Source organism: Oryctolagus cuniculus, chromosome 5, assembly GCF_051225735.1.
Source record: "Oryctolagus cuniculus isolate XC-2025 breed Fujian yellow rabbit chromosome 5, ASM5122573v1, whole genome shotgun sequence".
NCBI lineage: Eukaryota > Metazoa > Chordata > Mammalia > Lagomorpha > Leporidae > Oryctolagus > Oryctolagus cuniculus.
In genome coordinates this window covers 162,957,649-162,976,679 of record NC_142871.1, presented here as the reverse complement: position 1 = coordinate 162,976,679, position 19,031 = coordinate 162,957,649, and the positions used below count along the sequence as shown (strand labels likewise).

The 19,031-nt window shown below is 49.1% G+C and overlaps 1 protein-coding gene across 15 annotated transcripts in view; it reads left to right on the top strand.

Annotated features, from left to right (window-relative positions):
* BMP6 (bone morphogenetic protein 6) overlaps positions 1-19,031 on the top strand; it is a 179,227-nt gene that overhangs the window by 21,833 nt on the left and 138,363 nt on the right. The gene's annotated exons all lie outside the window — the stretch shown is intronic.

Here is a 19,031-nt window from a genome sequence, read left to right as displayed (position 1 = left end):
GGAGGCAAGAGGGACTCCGAGCATGGAGGTTTTGCAGGTGGGGGAAGGGGCTTCATGCTAAGGAATGCAGTGCCTTGGGGAGCCAGGAAGGGCCCTCAGCTGACAGTCTGCAAAGAGGTGGGGACCCCAGCTCATGGCTGTGAGGAACCGAATTTTGCCAGCAACCTGAATGGGCAAGGAAGCGAGGTCTCCCCTAGAAGGGCCAGAGAGGAACTTGCCATCCTGCCGGCACCTTGACTTTAGCCCGGGGACACCCCTGCCCGGCTCCTGGCCTACAGGACTGTTGAAAGGATAAATTGGCATTGTTGTCGGTTGTTAGAATGTGGGCTTTCCCTCGGACAGCTGCTGTGGCTTTCGTGAGTTCTCTTCTGTGTTAAAAGGGAAATACTCCTCACACTGAGTTCTTGGAGCTGTTGCCAGGATGGAGACACTGCACGTGTGAAGAGCTGGATGTGGTACTCGGTACCTCAAGTGCTCAACCGTGAAGGGCCAGTGTTGGATTCTTTGTAACAAGGGGCCGTTTTATATAAGCCTTTGTGTTGCTTGCCTGCTAGTCTGTTTCACACACGATCTTGTTATGGTGAGGGTAGCAAATCGCCAAAAGGAGAACTGGAACACTTCAGGCAGCACCTGTTTGTCACCGCTGGAACTTGAGTTGGCAATGCTTGTGAGAGCAGCGCAGAGAGCTCAAGCCTTGTGTCAGTGCAGGGCCCCCCGTCCTGAGCAGGCGGCTGGGTTCCTGCAGTCGCCTTCCGGCTGGCGTGGAGTTGCTCGTCTTCACTCAGCGCTGGAACTGTCAAGATTCATTGCCAATGTCCACGCCATGATCCCGTCCTGAGAGACGTCAGAGTCGCAGAGTCCCGTCATTCCCACACCCCTGTGATCTGCTCGCGTCTCACAGTGCCTGGTGTCCCTGGGATTGTGTGTGTGCCGCTGGGTTATGTGCTGTCCCTATCCTGGAATTGGAGGAGGAAAAAAAAAGTGTCCAAAAATATGCGAATTCCTGTATGATGTAGCTGAATCTTTGTAAACTTAGTAAACAGGGAAACATCGCCAGTACCACTGTTCCATGCTCCATTTTGAGGCCATTGGTTATTCTTACTTTGAGTGGACGCTTAGAGCTTCGCTGGAGATACTCAATAGTCGCTCTACTGTGTTGCCAGCAGAAGGCACCCACTGATGAGCCACCCTGCATCTCTGTCCGGGAAGGGCGGGGCCAGGTGTTCCATGAGTTTGGCTGCTTTGCAGACTGTGCACCTGTGCTTAGCTCAGATTGCCAGCATTGGGGAAACTCGGGAGTTTTCTTACCAACTTTTATGACTGTTGAGAATCTGTAAATGATCGTGATCCCTGGGGAACTCGGAATGACCTCTATTTATGGTAAGGAATTTATTTTCCTCCATTAACCATATCTTCTTTTCTTGCCCCCTTTTCATCCCTATGTCCACATCTGATCAATGTTGATTCTGTAAAGTAGCATGTCCATGCATTGTTTCAGCTGTTTTCTGAAGAAGCTGGGTGAAACAAATTGCTTCTTTTTTTTACCTTTATTTAATGAATATAGATTTCCAAAGTACAGCTTATGGACTACATTGGCTCCCCCCCCCCCCCCGGTGACTTCCCTCCCACCCACAACCCTCCCCTTTCCCGCTCTCTCTCCCCTTCCATTCATATCAAGATTCATTTTCAATTTTCTATATATACAGAAGATCAGTTTAGTATACATTAAGTAAAGATTTCAACAGTTTGCTCCCACACAGAAACACAAAGTGAAATATATTGTTTGAGTACTCGTTATAGCATTAAGTCTCAATGTACAGCACACTAAGGACAGAGATCCTACATGAGGAGTAAGTGCACAGTGACTCCTGTTGTTGACTTAACAAATTGACACTCCTGTTTATGGCATCAGTAATCTCCCTATGCTCTGGTCATGAGTTTCCAAGGCTATGAAAGCCTTTTGAGTTCTCCGACTCTTATCGTATTTGGACAAGGTCATAGTCAAAGTGGAAGTTCTCTCCTCCCTTCAGAGAAAGGTACCTCCTTCTTTGAAGAACGAAACAAATTACTACTTAAAAATCAGTAATTGTCAAGGAACCATCACCACCTGTTCTCATGGGAGCCAACACTGTGAGGTCCCAAGTGTCCCTCTCTGCTCCTCCCCTCCCTTGGAACCCTCTGCAAGATGAAACGTCCATGCTGTGTCACCTTGGGTGTAGGGCAGGGGTCTTTTCCTCAGTGTTACGGCTCCTACACAGCCCCAGGTGTGGATGGGGCAGTGTGATGTCACTTGGTTGCTTTGTTGTGAAGGCGACATAAGCAGGTTTGACTTGACAGCTTCCTTAAAGTGTGGTTCGTGGATAGTGGGTGTTAGGATGAATTGAGGAACTTTCTAGAAATAGACAATCCTGGGCTTCACTTCCAGAGATCTTGAGACAATGTCTGATGTGGGACCGAGGAATTTATGTGAATTAGAGAACACTTAGATGGCCCACAAGCCACTTGATTAAAGTCCATGTGTTGAGAGGTGGGTCTTAAAAGAGGCAGAGGTTGTGTGCTACAGATGCCAGACCCAGCAGAAGCAAAGGCACAAGTTAGGATAATGGGCAGAAGGTGTGAGGCGGGGAGGCTTAAGGGTGGGTATGCTGACTGTTGAGGGCACACTGGCTCATTCTCAGTGCTGTTTGAATGTCTGTTGAATTTTCAACATAAACTTTAGCATGTGAGTGCATTGCTATAAGAACTTAGCATGCCATATGCACTTAAATGTCTGAGTGCCTACTGTGTGCCAGTTGCTTTGCCAGGCACCAAGGCTACTGAAATATTCAGGTTGCTTAGAAGGGAGGGGCTGGTGTGTGGATGTGGGACCTGCAGCAGTGTCTGAGACAGGACAGGATGTGGAAGCAGAAGCGTTGAAATAGAAAGTTGAGCAGATAATTTTGTTCCTTTGTGTTTCTTTGTAGCAATTTAACTGGAGATCCCCACGTGACTTTCACAACAGCAATAACTTGTTAAAAATTTTTATTTATGAGAGGTAGAGTTACAGACAATGAGAGAGAGAAAGGTCTTCCTTCCATTGGTTCACTCTTCAAATGGCCGCTATGGCCAGAGCTGCGCCGATCCAAAGCCCTGAGCCAGGTGCTTCCTCCTGGTCTCCCATGCGGATGCGGGAGACCAAGCACTTGGGCCATCCTCCACTGCTTTCCCGGGCCACAGCAGAGAGCTGGACTGAAGAGGAGCAACCGGGACTAGAACCGGTGCCCATATGGGATGCTGGCACTGCAGGTGGAGGATTAACCAAGTGAGCCACGGTGCCAGCCCTGCAATAACTTGTTTTTATTGGATGCCTTGCCAGTGTTTTACCTGCCTTTTCAAAAATTAAGTGAACAACTGTTTAAACATAGCAGTCTTGACTGGGCATGTCTTTTTTTTCCTAGGCACTTAAAATCTTTTTAAAATAAAAGCCTCTTCGAGATTTTGTTCCTTATTCTTTAAAACATTGTGGACAGTCTTATTTGAAATACTAAAAATAGCTGGATTTTTAAGCACTTGGCTCCGATTTCTCTTTTTCTGGTTTCTGTGGGCAGCACACACTTTGAGAATTGATGTCCGGTGACTTCCTCACTCAGCTCCATCGACCCTGGTCTGGAGGTCTGAGTTCGAATTCTCTGCCCAGCTTCTCTTCTTGAACTGTATTGGCTATGGTGGTGGGTGTTCTTCCCAGAATGCTGCCTGTGCGACTCTGACCTAGAACACGAACTCACATCTCGACCTGCTTGGCCTTGGCTACAACCCGAAGCTGAGAATGTCGTTGAATGCCTCTCTTCCCTGCCACAGTCAACTCTGCGCCTTTGACGCAGCTCAAGGCAGCCTTGACCAAGTGGTTCTGCTTCCCGCTGAGGTTTAGCTGGAAGCCAACACCACAAAAATGAACAATTTACTAAGCGTGCTCGCTATGCCACCTGCAGACTCGGGCGGCCGCACTGCCAAACTGGTCAAAGAAAGAATTGGCTTGTGAACTGCAAAATGCGTTCCTCTGGCACAGAAACAGAGCTCGGATTCATCTCCTGAGACTCCCTAAAGGAAAATGCCGTAGACGTGACAACCCCTTTAATTGGAAACTTCCCCAAAAAGTGACCCTGAACTCTTATTTGCTGTCTTGGTCAAGAAATGAAAACCAGTGATGAGTCTTCAACGTAGGAAGCCTTGCTTATTCCCACTAGTTCACCCACCTGGAGATCTAGAAAACAATACATCCTAATGCTGCAGCAGATAGTTCAGGGTATATAATTGGGTTGACCCCTATTTCTCTTCCTCTGCATCCCCTTCAAGACTGCAGAAGGATTTGGCAATCTGGGTTATACAGGGACATCAGTGAATTAAGTTTACAGATCTCTGGAGCAATCCCAGCATGCTATGAGCTATCATGGCCATAGCATTAGACATGGCATCTGTCCTGGAGCCCCTTCAATGGGCCTGTTACCTACCACCTGGCCACCAGAAGCTATTCAAGGGTCTCGTTGTGAAGATGCATCTCTTCTTCTAGACTTTTCTTAGCTATAATGTTAGGTTTTTCTTGGTTAGTCAAGTGAGACTGTTTTCTTTTGTAGAAGATCTTATTTGCAAGTGGGACATGGAGTGGGGGAGAGGGAGAGGAGATCTTCCATCTGCTGGCTCACTCCCCCATATGATAGCAATAGCCAGTACTGGGTCAGGCAGATGATAGGAGCCTGGCGCTCCATCCAGGTCTCCCACCTAGGTGGCAGGGGCCCAAGCACTTGGACCATCTTCTGCTGGCTTCCCAGCTGCGTTAGCAGGGAGCTGGATCAGAAGCAGGGCAGCTGCGACTCTAGGTGGCCCTCCAGTATGAGATGCAGGTATCACGAGAGGCCTTAACCCAGTGTACCACACTTGATAGCCTGACATGATGCAGAATCTCACAGGTGACTTAAAACCCTCTTTGGAGGGGGGCGATCTCCCCTTGCCCACAGTCCGACGCTGTCAGTCACCAGAAACTCACTACTCCACAAAGACCCTCCATGGAAGTTCTGTGCTGTGACAGTTGATAGCTTTCTTCTCGCCAGAATAACTGCCTTCCCCCTACAAACATCATGGTCCTTTGTCATCTTTATGGAGCAGGGGTTGGGAACTTGCCCTGCATTGGACAAATGGTAAGTAGTTTTGGCTTTGCAGGCCTGGTCCTTGTCCTAGCTATGAAACTCTGCTGAGTGAGGGCAGAGGCAGGCTTTCAACAAGTAGATATGGCTGCACCCCAGTGAAATTTTATTTATAAAACTTGATGGCTGGGGCCGGCACTGTGGTGTAGCGGGTAAAGCTGCTGCCTGCAGTGCCAGCATCCCCTATGGCCACCGGCTCAAGTCCCGGCTGCTCCACTTCCGATCCAGCTCTCTGCTATGGCCTGGGAAAGCAGTAGAAGATGGCCCAAGTACTTGGGGCCCTGCACCCATGTGGGAGACCCGGAAGAAGCTTTTGGCTTCGGATCGGTGCAGCTCTGGCCGTTGCCATCATTTGGGAAGTGAACCAGCGGATGGAAGATCTTTCTTTCTGCCTCTCCTTATTTTTCTATGTAACTCTGACTTTCAAATCCTTAAAAAAATGATGGCTGGCCGAAGGGCTGCAGCTTCCTGACTCATCCTAGTGATGTCACTTAGGCGCTGACTATGGACTGCACTGCCGCTTCCAGGTTGAGGCTCTGACGTACAAGGGTACTTCAGAAAGTTCATGGAAAATGGAATTCAAGGGGAACTTGATTCTGGTGCAAGAATGATTGAAATGCATGCATAGCTCTTTCATAATGCCTGTTCTCCATGAACTATCTTGAAGCTTCCTCATCTGTAGAGACCCTTACTGTGCACCTGAAGGACCTGATGAATGAGGAAAGTCTAATGCCATTTGACTACTCTCACAGCAGCTTTAAAGTCCTGTGTTGCTATAGCAGACTCTCTGAGCTGGGTGTTTTATAAGGAAAAGGTGATTATTTGGCCCACAGTTCGGGTAGTTGGGCAGCCCACACAGCACGGCGCCAGCTTCTGGCGGGGGTCCTCCGGCTGCGTCAAGGTGTAGCTGAGAAGCAGGTGCATGTGGAGGGAGCATATGTGTCAGAGGGAGAAAGCCAAGCTCCTGTGCAACAACCTGCTCTCCTGGGAGCTGCTCCAGGCCCACGTGATACCTCCTCCAGTCTCAAGAAAAACAGTCTGGTCAGGAGCAGCACCTCTTAAAGGCCCCATCACCTCAATAGCGTTACCTTGGGAGCTAAGCCTCCACGTGAGTTGTGGCAGGGACAAACCACATTCAAACCATAGCAGGTCTTAATTCCAGTTACAAGTGAGTTTCTATTATCTGCTCTAAATGTGCATGATCCTACGGAGTTCAATACAGTTCTCTTTTTTTAAAGAGGTTGGGGTGGGTGCGACCCAGCAGTTAAGCACACCCCAAATCGGAGTAACTGGGTTTGGGTCCTGGCTGAGCTGCTGCTCCAGCTTCCTGCTAATACGCACCCTGGGAAGGTAGCAGGTGAAGGCTCGAGTAATCGGGTCCCTGGCACTCACATGGGGAATGTGGGATGGAGCTCCAGGTTCTGGTTTCAGCTTGGTCTACCAGCTGCTGCAGGGGCTGGTGCGCTAGTGCACGGAAGATCTGTCTCCCTCTCTCCACCTTTCAAACAAAGAGCGAAGAGATTTTTGATGCTGTATGACTTAGTTCTAGGAAGCCAAAACATCAAGAAGGTGTTTCTAGTATCACTGAGGATTCTTGACTGGGAGTTGGCAATGTGGACATAAAGTAGATAGAGGCAAACAAGAATCTTTGCCCCAAAGTGCGGACTCTGCACGTGGTTCTGAACGCGCCCTCCTCTCGGAGCTGTGGAGTGTGGCTTAGATGTGTGCACGGACAGCTGCAGAAGCACTGCACGTGCGTTTCTCCCTTCCCTGCCCTGAGTGCTTTTCTGTTTACCAATTGGCTTCTTCTACGGGGCCGTGGTAGTGCAAGAACTTTTTTTTTTTTTTTTTTTTTTTTTTTTTTTTTTTTTTTTTGACAGGCAGAGTGGACAGTGAGAGAGAGAGACAGAGAGAAAGGTCTTCCTTTTGCCGTTGGTTCACCCTCCAATGGCCGCCGCGGCCGGCGCGCTGCGGCCGGCGCACCGCGCTGATCCGATGGCAGGAGCCAGGAGCCAGGTGCTTCCTCCTGGTCTCCCATGGGGTGCAGGGCCCAAGCACCTGGGCCATCCTCCACTGCACTCCCTGGCCACAGCAGAGGGCTGGCCTGGAAGAGGGGCAACCGGGACAGAATCCGGCGCCCCGACCGGGACTAGAACCCGGTGTGCCGGCGCCGCTAGGCGGAGGATTAGCCTAGTGAGCCGCGGCGCTGGCCCGGTAGTGCAAGAACTTTATCTACTGGGCATGATAAACCCCTACACCTAGCTCAGGGGTTAGTATTTGACTGTAGAGGCAGGTGTAGCGGGTAAAGCCGCAGCCGCCTGCAGTGCCAGCATCCCCTGTGGGTACCAGTTTGAGTCCCGGCTGCTCCACTTCCCATCCAGCTGTGGCCTGGAAAAGCAGTAGAAACTGGCCCAAGTCCTTGGTCCCCTGTAAGATTTCACCTCGTGTGGTAAGGGCATTATGGGGGAAAAAATGACTGGTTTGAGTCCAAAGTAAATTTAGACATTAAGAAAAGTCTTCAGAACATTCTAGTAGTGGTTAGTCAAGCTAGTCCTGACCTCAGTCAACCACCTCCTTCTTACCTGATCAGATGGCCACTCGTAAGCCCTGTCTGTTTTCTGGCAACTTCACCCTGGTCACCCACTGGCCGCTTGTCACTCTTGCCCAGAGAGGACACAAAAAATCAGATCTGGTGGGAGATGCGGTTTGATTTTGGTTAAAATGGTGTTTATGTAGCCCTGCTGCTCCAAGTATGCTCTGTGGATCCTAGCAGCTGCCTCTCTGGGGAGCGTTAGAAGCGTGGCGTCTGCCTAACCCTGTGCCTTTGACTGCAGACCTGTGTTTTTACAAGACCCCTTGGGTGGTTCTTAGGCTCTGATCTAGGTCACAGCCTGCCTTCTTCACAAAGGTGACAGAGCAGGGTGTCCGGAGATACTTTGGGGAGATGAGGGAGAGAAGTCCTGCTTCCCATACCACTGAGATCTTGCTCAGAAACCTACAAAATCCTACTGAGTACCGGAATTAACAGGCAGCACTCTGCTATATGGGCCTTTCTGCTTTCCTAAATAAGCATCAAATGGTATAGACTTTGCCTCTAACCAACCAGCAATTTTGTGGTCAGATGTGTTTTCCATTTGAATTCAGTGCAAAATATTCTAAAAATTTCCCTTGTGATTTTTTTCCCCTTTGATCTGTGGATTATTCAGAAGTGTGCTACTTAATTTTGAAATATTTGAGGATTTACTGATTTCTAGTTTAATTCCACTGTAATTGGAGAACACTTTGTATGAGTTCATTCACTTTATTTTTCAAAGATTTTATTTGAGAGGTAGTTACAGACAGTGAGAGGGAGAGACAGAGGTCTTCTGTCCACTAGTTCACTCCCCAAGTGGCCACAAAGGGCGGAGCTGGGCCGATCAGGAGCTTCTTCAGGGTCTCCCATCTGGGTGCAAAAGCCGAAGGACTTAGGCCGTTTTCTGCTTTGCGAGGCCATAGCAGAGAGCTGGATTGGAAGTGGAGCAGCCAGGACCTGAACCCGTGTCCATATGGGATGCCAGCACTGCAGGTGGAGGATTAACCACTGCACCAGCCCAAGTTCACTTACTTTAAATTTGAGTTTATTTTAGGACCGTAATATGGTCTACTAGGACGGGTTTTCCCTGAGCACTTAAAAAGAACATGTTGTGTTGCTGGTGGGGGATGTGCAATACATGGCCATTAGGTCAGATGGGTTGGTCACGTAGTTCAGAGCTGCTGTATCTCTACTGGTTTCCTGTGTACTTTATCAGTTACTCAATGTTGAAATTGTCAGCTATAATTATGAATCTCTCTACTTCTCTTTTCTACAGATTTATTTGAGTGGTGGAGTTACAGACCGATAAGAAAGGTCTTCCAGCCTCTGGTTCATGCCTCAAATGGCCATAATGGCTGGAGATGGGCTGATCTGAAGCCAGGAGCTTTTTCCAGGTCTCCCATGTGTGTGCAGGGGCCCAAGCACTTGGGCCATCTTGACTACTTTCCCAGACCATTAGTGCGGAGCTGGATTGGAAGTGGAGCAGCTGGGACTCTGACCCCTGTGGGCTTCTGACTCCACAGGCAGAGGTTGAACCTACTACGCCACAGTGCCGGCCCCTACTTCTCTTTAGTTCTGTTATTTCTTTTGTATGTTTTGAGGCTCTGTATTGGGGCAGATAATTATGTCCTTTGGTGAACTGGGCTTAGGACAACATTATGAGATATCTCTATCTCTGGTAATACTCTTCGTTCTATCTGGGGGTGGTGGGCCTTGTGCACTGGATTAAGCTGCTGCTTGGCACACATGCATCCCATATTGCAGTGCCAGTTCCAGTCCCAATTACTCTGCGTATGATCCAGCTCCCTGCTAATGTTCCTGGGAGGCAGCAGATGATCGTTCAAGAACTTGAGTCCCTTCAACGCGCAGGGGAGACCTAGATGGAGTTTCTGGTTCCAGGCTGTGGCCTGGCCCAGCCCTGGCTGTTGTGGCCATTTGGAGAGTGAACCAGCAGATGGAAGACCTCTTTTTCTTTCTCTCTGTATCACTCTGCACTTCACTTCAAATAAATAAATACATCTTTGAAAACCTCCTTTCTAGAATCATCTATCTTTCATGTAGCGCCAGCCCACTGGTGATGAAGCCTCTCAGCTTTTATTCTGAAAGTATCTGTGTTGGAGTTTTTACTAAGTCTGTGACTGTAGCTAAACAGTATTTTGTTCTTAGCATGTTAAAAATGCGGTCTTATCGACGTCTACCCTGAATGACTTGATGAGAAGTCATTTTTATCATTTTTATCTTTGTTACTGTATGTTCTCTTCTCTTGCTGTTTAAGATTTTTCTTCTCTTTATCACTTGTTTGTAGAAAATTTATCATGTGCCTTGCTTGGAGCCCTTTGAGTTTCTTGGATCTGTGAGTTTGTATTTTCTTTCAAATTCAGAAAAATTTGAGCATTACCCCTTGAAGTCACTTTTCCATCTTCTGGGACTCGGGTTACACTCCTCTTGGGCTCCTTTATCTCCCACAGTTGCTTGAATCCTCATGTTTTTCTTCAACATTTCTCCCCTCTTTCTCTCTCTGCTATCCCATTTGGAATGGATTCTATTGTCCTGATGTCAAGGTGACTGATATTTCTTTAGTATTTAAATTGCTGCTAGCACTTTCCAGTGTATTTTTCATTTGATTTCTAGAAGTTCCTTTGATTTATGTCATGCCTGTGTTTCCCACATCTTTGCATGATAACCAAACTCTGATAGGATGCTATGTGCTGGATTTTGTAATATGTATTCTTTTAAGAAAGTTGGGTATTGTGTACAGTTTGTGTGTGTGTTTTTTTTTAAAGATTTACTTATTTGAAAGAGAGCTTCCACCCACTGGTTCACTTCCCAATTGGCTGCAAAGGCCAGAGCTGTGCCATTCTGAGGCCAGGAGCTTCTTTTGGGTCTCCCATGCAGGTGCAGGGGCCCAAGGACCTGGGCCATCTTCTACTGCTTTCCCAGGCCATAGCAGGGAGCTGGATCAGAAGTGGAGTGACCAGGTCTCGAACCAGTGCGCCCATATGGGATGCCAGCACTGCAGGCGGCGGCTTATCCCGCTACACCACAGTGCAATCCCCCTATATGTGCACTTCAACTTGCCCGTCACTTGGATGCTTTTGATGTTTGCTTTTAAGCTTTGTTATGGTGGATCCAGGTTATCCTGATCCTAAGATTAGTTTATCCTAAGGCACATTGATTTCTGGGGACTTTACTCAATGCTCCATGTGTTTTAAGGTTTCTACGCTTGGGTTCAGGGACACACGTCTTTCTCAGCCTCGTGTGAATGCTGGAAGTTGCGCTGGTGACTTGTTTTTCCCCTTTTCCCCTTAGTGGTTCTTCTCATTTATGAGCAGTTTGAAAATCGGCTCCCTGCAGAGCTGTGGCACTCTCTACATAGTTCCCTGTTTTCCGGTATCCAGTCCTGCAAGTGCAGCTCCCTTAGCCGCCCTAGACTGAAAGCCCCATCTTCTAAACTTAAAGGGGTCCATGGGCTCTATTTGGCAGTTCCTGGCCTGCTACCTGACCACTCTCTCCAGGCTGCGATGGTACTGGTCAAGTCGCTTGTTAGACATTTCCCTAACATTCTAGTTGTCTATAGTGGGTGGGCACCTTCACAATTAATCTTCCATGGGTGGAAATGCAAGTCCCATTGGGTAGAGTGAAGAAATCAAAGACCATCCTATACGTATCATCTCGCTTGCACAATGCATAGTAGTGTGTGTTCATTTCCTGGACTTCCATAACAAAGCACCACTAACTGGGTGGCTATAAACAGGAATCTACTCGTTCAGTTCTGGAGCCACAGTTCTGAAATCCAGAATGCAGAGCTGTGCTCTTTAGCTTTTGCTCTTTTTTTTTTTTGATAGGAAGAGTTATAGACCGAGAAAGGTCTTCCTTCTGTTGGTTCACTCCCCAAATGGCCACTGCGGCTGGTGCTGCGCCAATCCAAAGCCAGGAGCCAGGTGTTTCTTCTTGGTCTCCCATGGGGTGCAGGGCCATCCTCCACTGCCCTCCCGGCCACAGCAGAGAGCTGGACTGGAAGAGAAGCAACCAGGACTAGAACCTGATGCCCATATGGGATGCCGGCGCTGCAGGTGGAGGATTAACCAAGTGAGCCACAGCCCCAGCCCCAGCTTCTGCTCTTACTGGTAACACTCAGCTTGTAGAAGCACCACTCCAGCCCCTGCCTCTGTTACTCTTCCTACGGTTGCTGTGTTTCTCTTATTTTGAAAGATTTATTTGGAACGCAGAGTTCCTGAAAGAGAGGGAGACAGATACAGAGAGAACAAGAGATTTTTCCCCAAGTGGCCATGATGGCCAGGTCTGGGCCAGGCCAAAGCCAAGAGCCAGGAACTCTGTCCAGGTCTCTCACGTGGGTGGCAGGGGCCCAATAGTTGGGTCATCTTCCTCTGATTTTCCAGGCGCATTAGCAGGGAGCTGGATTGAAAACGGAGCAGGCGAGACTCGAACCATCAGGCTGGCATCGCAGGTGGTGGCTTAATTGTCCTCTCGTAAGGACATCAGTGTTGTGTGATTAAAGGCCTATCCTGTTCCGGTTGGCTTCATCTTAATTATACCCACCAAGACCTAGTTCCACATCCTGAGATTCTAGAAAGGAGATAGACTTAGGGGCTGGGGAGGGCACTGTTCAACCCGACACCTATGTGGTCCCCAAACCGGCTTGCTTGCTCCCTTGGAGCCACGAGTGTCTCCAAGTCCCTCGTCCTCCATCGGAGGGAAGGAACTCGCAGCATTGAATGCTGTGGGTAGAACCTTGTTTCTGTTGAAGCGAGGCTGGTTTCGGATGCGCTGCCTGCCTCCCTCCCAGCCTCTCCTGCAGTCCCTCGCACACCCTGCCCCGCAGTCCGACTGTGTTCTTTCACCTGAGGCTTCGTCCTCCCGCGTCGGGAGTGTCTGTTTTCTTCTAGGTTCCCTGGATCTTCCTGTGGGGAAGCCCATCCTGCAATCCCTCTGCGTTCCCTCCCTAGTCCGTGGTCCTGATCCCCACTCCCTAGCGTGGCCGTTTTCAGAAAATTCACATGGGTTGGTATCCCGCCTCGAGGGATCGTCATGGGCTTCCTCTGCCACATTGCCTAGCAATGCCTCCTTTCCCAGACAGCTCTGTGGTGAGGAGCAGAACTACGGCGAGTTACTCCTGCCGGTAGAGCGGCATGCCCTTACGTGGAGAAAACACGTCAAGGGGGTGCTGTTTCCAGACACCTGCTGGCCTGCAGGGTTTCAGCTCTGCTCCTCTCTGGAAGGTGGTAATCCACGCGTGTTCCAGTGTGCACACACGTGTGCACACATGTGTGTGTGTGTGTGTGTGTGTGTGAATCCACACTGGGGATATGAATGCAGGTTGAGTAGGCACCCTCGTTAATTAAACAAGCGTGATCCCGGCTCTCTGGGCAGGGAGCCGCATAAGGAAACAAAGATCCTCACTCAAGGCTAGAAATAACTGGCAGGATCAGGAATAGATTCCGTGCATTTTGGCCCAGCATTCACCCTGGGCATTTTTTAAAACCAAGAAATCCATCCAGATTTTTCTTGGGTCCTCACAAGACCTTACTGGATTTGTGTCCTGGAGAATTGCCATACCAACACCAAGGGTTTGCAACCAAGCCCACTGAAAACAAGATCCACAAATCCCCTCTCCTCCCTACAGTTCGCGGTGGTATTTTGTCGTTAATTTTGACTTCTCCTGAATACTTGTGGTGGTGGTGGCTAAAGATGCCGGAGAGGGGTCAGCCACAGGAGGCTGCTTGCCAAGCTTGACACGTAAGGAAAAATGCAGTCCCGGGGTCAGGCCGTGCCTGGTGACTTTGGCATCCAGCCTGTTCTTCCACCTGACCACAGATGCCCACAGCCCCTGTCCACCCATCCTCTGCAGGCTCCCGTGCACGTGAGCAGAACCCGGTGTCCCCTGCTGTGTGTGCTCACCTTGTCCACAGATGCACTTGAGTGGCTTGAGCAGAGGCTATGAGAAATAGAAGTGCCCACGTAGGGCCAATGTGAGCCTAGCTGTTTGCTGCACTGCCCACTAGCCAAGAGCTCCTTGGGGCAGGGGGCATCTTGTTCCTGTTTGGGTCTTCCACATCTAGCAAAGTGCCTGGTCCGTGCTAGCCATTGAACTGTATTCTGAATGGTCAAGGGATTCAAAGAGACTTCCCTTAGGGTATCTTGCTTGTTCGGGACTTGAGGTGCCACGAGTTTTGTGTCCGTTGAGTGTCTCATTGTGTAAACACTCAACAGGAGTAAAACCATCAATCCTACCAGGCATCCACCCCATAGACTTAGCGGCATCAAACAAGGGGGTCTTTTAAGAAGTTCATGGAAAATATGTAGTATGAAAAAAAACACGATTCTTTATCAAGTCAGCTTGCTTTTTATGTTAAAGGTTCTATCTTATTTGCTTGAAAGGCAGAGAGAGGAGAGACAGAGGAAAATCTTCGATCCGCTGGGTCTCTCCCCAAGTGGCCACAAGACTGGTGCTGAGCTAGGTTGAAGGCAGGAGCCTGGAACTCCACGTGGGTCTCCCACATGGGTGAGGGGGACCCAAACACTTGGGCTATGTTCCACAGCTTTGCCCAGACACATGAACAGGGAGCTGGATTGGAAGTGGAGCAGCCTACACATTGTTGACTTATAGGCTGCTAGCATTTGAAGCAGTGTTAACCAGCTGGGCAACAACACCAGCCCATAAACTTACAAACACATTTTTTTAAAATAAAGCCTTTATTTTAAAGGCAGACTTACAGAGGAGGAGGGCTGGAGAGAGAAAAAGATCTTCTATCTGCTAGTTCACTCCCCAAATAGCTGCAACAACTGGGGCTGGGTCAGGGTGAAGTCGGGAATCTCCTCTGGGTCTCCAGAGTGAGTGCAGAGGCCCAAGGTCTTGGGCCGTCCTCCACTGCTTTCCTGGGTGCATTAGCAGGGAGCTGGATTGGAAGTGGTGCAGCCAGGACTTGAACTGGCGCCCAAATGGGATGCCGGTGCTGCAGGCAGTAGACTGACGTACTGTGCCTCATTTTTAAAGACCCCTGATACTTTGCCACTGAATAATTCCATGAGATCTTTCATGTTTGAATTTCAAGATAGGATTGTTATCTGTGAGAGCTTGGATTAAAAAATAAAACAAAGCAGTGCTGTCGGCAGCAAGAGCACAGCTGTTGTTGTTACTATTGTTGTTTGGAGGTCCTCGGCCAGCACCTGGTTTGCTGAAACCCAGAACACTGGTTCTGGTCGGGCTTGGCCACTAACGAGCTGCTGACCTTGGAGTGACTGAGCCTGTCCAGATCCAGTTGCTACATCCAGAAACACCTGCTCTTGAAGGCCCTTATAACTCGGAACTCCTGGAACCTGCTTTGAGTGTTAAAAGTGACATACATGTAGGGCAGTCAACATGGGAGATTTTAAGAGCTTGAGTGGAGTAAAATATTTTTTTAAACATTTTAAAGATTGCTTGCGTATTGACATTTAAGCAACCAGAATGTCAGGTCTTTCTGAACCAGTGAAATCGAAGCAGACCATGCAGAGATGTAGTTTGGCCCTTTTCCTCGGTGCCTTTGTCAGTCTGCACGTGACCGGAAGTGATAGAGGGAGCAGGATCAGGACAGAAGGAGCAGCCCCTCTTTCCCACCTTCACTTTGCCGCTGGGCGACTTTGGGCAAGCTGCTAAACTCCCGCAGACCGTAATCTTTAACCTGTAAACACGGATGCCTGGTGAAGAAAATACAGAAAGTCAAAGTTTTGAATGCATCAAAAATTCTCTGAAACAAGCTACCTTCTGGAGCCTCTCATGTGAGTTTTCTCGGCCTCACACCGTGATTAGTGGATGGAAAGCCCCCAGTTCAGTCTGTAAAATGCAAGTGTACACACCTCTCATGCTTTTCCCCTGGATTCACTACTCCAGCGGATGGGAAAGGCCACGGTACAATCTTGTTTGGGCAATTGGGCTGTGCTTTCTATCAGGCCTTAAAGTCACAATGGAAAATGATACTCTTAAGATTCAGACTTTCTTCTCTGATTTTTACGGTGCTCTGGGTAACATTTCTCAGACCATCTTTTGGATTACTTATGCACACAGCTGTTTTATGAGACTATGTTGGAGCTTATGAGTCAGATTACTGTTACCAAAATGTTTGTGAAATCACTTCTGAAGTCATATATTTGCATCATGTACAACCTGTTTGACAATCAAAACATTATGCCCGTCAACACTCGGCTGGTGATGATAGTGAGTTTTCCAGTCGAGGGTTCCAACGTGGTATACTCGGGCAGTAGGCGCAGGCAGCACGGTATGTTCAAGTAGAGTTCCAAGAGCATTCTTCGTTTTTGTAAGATGGAGAAGGACAACCGATGCTCTATAATTGACTCGGTGTGGGCCATTAGTGGTATAGAAAAGCCGGGGGATGGGCGGCCAGGGCACAAGACACGGACAGCACTGGGGTGGGGAGCTGGGGACCCCACCTGTCTGTGTCCGGCTTTCCTGCTGTCTCGGGCGCCTGCTGCTGCTGACTCTCGTTCATTTGCTCTTGGCCAACCTTCAGGGCCGCTGTGATTGGGCCTCCCTGACTTTTGTCTCCACTAGCTCAGTCAGTGTGGACCTAGACTGTCTTTCCTCCAAGTCTTTGCAGCATCTTTGTGCTTCCTGATGACTCGGTTGTCATCTGGTAACTTCTCATTGTTGCACTGGTCTGGAGCTGCTCCGAGGGTGAGAGCTGTGTCTTGCTCACCTCGAATGTGTTGTAAGAGGAGGCAGTATTCTTGACGAACACATGAGTGTCTGCGTGTCACCGTGTTTTCAAAGGACATGTCTGGGCCCAGCCATTGATGTCTTGATAACAAGTCATCCTTCATAATGGCGCTAGGCACCAGCTGTCGGTAAGGTGCTGTGTGGGGGCTGTGTGAATATTTGTGCAGTAACAGTTTCCCTCTGAAGTTTGCAGGATATCTAGGGCTATAAGGAGTCTGTCATGAAAACAAATGGCATAAATATGCTCTAAATACTGGCTGAGCCAAGTAGTTCTGCAGACTGGGGGACGGTGTTGTGGCACAACAGGTCAAGCCTCTGCCTGTGACACCAGCATAGCTATGAGTGCCGGTTTGAGTCCTGGCTGCGGCACTTCTAATCCAGCTCCCTGTTAATGTGCCTGGGAAAGCACTGGAAGATGCCTTGAGTGCTTTGGCTCATACCACCCACGTGGGAGACCTGGATGAAGTTGTGGGCTTCTGGCGTTGTCCTGACCCAACCCCAGTCATTGTGGTCACTTGGGGGTAAGCCAGCAGGTGGAAGATCTCTCTGTCTCTCTAACTCTACCTTTCAAATAAGTAATTCTTAAATGTAAACTTACTAATTTTTTCTATCAAATGTGACTTTATCTGCACCAACGTTCATATTCTGTTTAATAGAAATACACAGCTTGGTATGTTTGTCCGAGTGTGTGTAGCTACACACAGTGTGTTTCAGAGTTCTACTATGAAAATCCTAACTCTGGAATGCTCCAGAATCTGGATCTCTGAGCACCAACATGGTGCCACAAGTGGCAAACTGCCCCCCCTGACCTCATGCGACATGTTTGCGTCAAAATGGAGGTACACTGAAGTTGTATGTGGTATGTGGGACATGAATGATCTCGTGTTTCCTTTTGGGTCTCCTCTCTGATATCTTCATTTGCATCCATTTCATAAATGCAACATTAGAAACTGATATGTTCTTATGCATATTTATAATAGACCCCAAAATCGGGAAAAGATCCAATATTTGAAACATTTCTGCTCTCCAAGCAATTGGACAAGGGCTTCTTGCTCTATAATCCGTCCTCGCCACATACTGACCACGCATCTGTTCTCGCATTTCTCCATTCGGGGCTAAGCAGCAGGATGATAGCATAATCTTGACAGTTGGCTTGTTATGCAAGCTGCCTGGCGGGCCAGATGTGCAGCCGGCTCACGTCCATTTGCAGTCAAGGCGTCCTGGGAGTCTGGAGGAGAGGCCTTTTCATGACTGGGAGATGTCATTGCAGCCCATAAAACATGGCCATGCAGCACAGGTGCAGTGACCCCTGACCCCTATTTGTCTGCCTGCCTGCATCCCACTCTCGGCTGTGCGGGCACTCCGTGGGTCCTGCAAGCCTGGGAGAAATGGGTTAGCTTTTAGAAGGTAGTTGTTTTTAGGAGTCCAAGGCTCGCGTCTCAGAGGCGAGCTGTCCTGTGTTCAGCCTCCGCTGTCTGCAGCCAACCGTAGGGGAGAAGCGATGGGAAAGGGATCTCGGAGAAAAAGCATAACACACCCTTTGCTTTGAAACAAAAAGGACTCGAAGTATTCACTTCTTAAAAAGTAACAGTAAAATTCTATATTTACAGAGGATACTGATCCTCTGGGGCTGGGGAGAGGCGCTCCCCTGGGAGAGAACAAGATACCAACAATGGGAAGAATTATTTTTCTAAGCAGGAAAAAAATTCAAAACATGCCCCCCCCCCCTTTTTTTTAACATCCTAGCCTTTCCTCCCTTCTCTTCTTAAAACACCACTTAAAAAGAGGCTAGTGGGTTTAGGGTAGAAAGCTACTGGTTATGGGAGACCGTGTGCCAGACGTAAAACTGGCCTGTGGTCATTGATATCCAAGTTCACTCTGTCCAGGCAGCATCTCTGGACTCCAGGGATACTTACAGGGCCCCCGCCTGGTGTCTGAGACCTGAGGACCCTGTCCCTCCCTCCCAAGGAAATAGCAGGTGCAGATGGTGATGCAGGTGTGGACTTGGCCCTGCTCCATGGGGGGAAAAATACAGAATCTGGAGCAAGGAAGCCGAGAACCCCGTGCACAGCGGCCGTCTCTCTCCCCGCCCTCTTGGCTCACACCGTCGATGGCAAGCTCTAAGTGGGCTACAAGGACTAACGCGCTGTGTAGTCTGGGGGGGAAATGCCGAAAGCACAACTCTGCTGGAACCAGTGTGTGTGTCCTGCGTTCATTTCTCAGCCTGTAAACAAACACAGCTGTTGAGTGAAGGACCAGTCTTCGGAATTGGTGCAAAAACAGCCTGGGCCTGCCAGGGCGCTCGCAGCGGGGGAGTTGTTCCAGGCTTTGGAGGAGCGGCGGGGCTCAGCAGGGCTGGGACTCCGTCTTCTGTTTTCCAGGCGGGGCGGGGTGGGGGTGGGGGTGGGAGTGGGGGGAGCGCTGGGTCTGTGTTTCTGGCCAAGGCAGATGGAGTATCCAGAATGATTAGTGTGGTATGGCGGGGGAGGGAAACCAGTCTCCAATTCCATCTCCTTCCTGAAGCTAAACCTTGGTCGCATCTACAAAA